Source organism: Salmo trutta, chromosome 23 (genome assembly GCF_901001165.1).
Source record: "Salmo trutta chromosome 23, fSalTru1.1, whole genome shotgun sequence".
NCBI lineage: Eukaryota > Metazoa > Chordata > Actinopteri > Salmoniformes > Salmonidae > Salmo > Salmo trutta.
Window position 1 is genome coordinate 17,471,154 of NC_042979.1, and position 2,031 is coordinate 17,473,184.

A 2,031-nucleotide genomic window follows, 5' to 3' on the forward strand; every position below is an offset into this window, starting at 1 on the left:
GCATAGGCAAGATGCAATAGATGGTATAAAATACAGTATATACATATGAGATGAGTGATGCAAGATATGTAAACATTATTAAAGTGGCATTAAATGGGTTTGGAAATCATACCAGAGCCCACACAAATATATAGGTCTCTGAACTGATAGTTGTTGCCTGGCCTTTTGTGTAGATCGTTGACCAAAAATGAAAAAGTCAAGCGGTGTGAATACTTTCTACAACATACATTATTATTGCCAAATAAGACAAGAAAATGTAAGCAACGACACACAGCAAGAGGGAGCTGAACGAGTCCAGTATTAGGCCTAGGTTCATGTAATGAAAAAGTGTAACACCAAATCAAAAGATATCTGCAGTGCAGCTAGGGCCACCTCAACCCTAGACAAAAGAACATACAAAGGTAAAAAAACAAACTTGTTTATTGATTCATGGTATGACAGATAAGATAATGTCATTGGAATTACCTTTCTAATTCATGTTATATTGAAATTTAAATAAACTATCCTAATTTGGATAATTTATTTGTAAACATTTGGTCTTATTTCATAACGGAATGGAATAGGCAATTATGGATATGGCAGTGTATTAGGAAGTAGTTTATCCCTCTAGGTCTTCCACCAAGTAAGGGTCTGCTTTTTTCAGGGCCTGGTAAAACTGTTCCTGTGCAGTTATCCCCTTCTTAATAACCATGATCAGTAGAGCTTCATTTTTCTTGGTCGATGTGGTTTTGATGTCTATCTCCTCTCTATCCTCCTCACTCAGAACCCCAAGGTGCCTGAGATCGCTGAGGATGGGACGAAGGTTGCCCATCCTGGTCTCCAGATCCTTCTTGTATGTTTTCAGGAAATCATGAGCTGATGACATCCGGGGGCCGGAGGGGCTGGTGTGCTGTGGTGCTGCAGACGAAGGGACTGCAAGAGAAGAGGACTGTTCTAATAAATATTAGGCCTACCAACTTACATCTATCCATCGAGATGAGTCAAATGGGAATCATTCTAGCTGCCGTATGCGCAAGCTCGAACGATTGGTATGATTGGGTGTGATAATGTTTTATGTCAATATTAGTCAATAATTGAACTTTTGTCTCATATGAGTGCAATTCTCAGTTTACTTATTTTGTGCTAAATCCTTGTGTTAAATGTTTTTGCCTTAAGTAACCATCTGTCTTATGTAACCATACCAAACATAACATATCACAGTAAATGAATTCCCTCGGATTTATACGTTCAGAATAATATGAAATGCTCTGAAACCAGGTTGTGTCTCGCTACAGATTACAGTATAGGACATTACATAACTGCTAAATGTCGTTAAGAACATAAATATACAATGCAAGTCAAACAGACATTTATTTGTCAAATTACGCACTGTTCATTGCATTATGCCAGTTTACACGGTCAGGAAAAAGCCATCGAACTCCGTCACCCAGACTTTCGATTATATTCAGATTATATTCGAAACGAATTCAAATCGCACACAAATTAACACAATCTATTGGAAAATATCTCAAACATCGTCTTACCAAGGTTGATGTTCTAGCTCGGGAGGTGTTGGCTACCTTTGTATGAATGTTCTCCTCTCTTTTAAAGTTACAAAACTTTAGAAGGAAGCTACAGAAGATTATTTTCACTTTCGCTTTCTGATGCATTACATCTCGATCACACCGACAGCTCTTGGCGTTTTGGTATATGTTTCCAATGGAACGCTGTGTTTGCCTTGCAGCATTGCATTGCAGAGGCAGTTGTGTGTGGTGCGTTCGTTGGATTTATGGAACGTATTCGTCGAACTATGTGTATATGGCTGGACAGAAATGGTAGCAGAAGGTGAATGTTGAACTGTTGCTGCACACATATCCAGATGATGCTGGGACGCTATTAGTTTGATCGGTGTGATCGAGGCGTGAGCCTATCAGTGCTAGCAGTTGTTGTTGTAAACCTATACAGGAATACAACCACATATGGTTGTTAATAAGAACTCAAAAACGAGATATGCATTCAATTTCGACAGTCTAAGTTGCATGTCCTTCATAA

At 38.7% G+C, this 2,031-nt stretch overlaps 1 long non-coding RNA gene across 1 annotated transcript; it reads right to left on the bottom strand.

Moving 5' to 3' along the window:
* Window positions 1-210: 210 nt before the first annotated feature.
* LOC115159500 (uncharacterized) lies at window positions 211-1,682 on the bottom strand. Its single transcript, XR_003868898.1, has 2 exons — window positions 1,524-1,682; window positions 211-912 (listed from the first exon to the last, which is right to left on the bottom strand). It is a non-coding gene; the product is annotated as an uncharacterized LOC115159500 (long non-coding RNA).
* Between the last annotated feature and the right edge of the window lie 349 nt (window positions 1,683-2,031).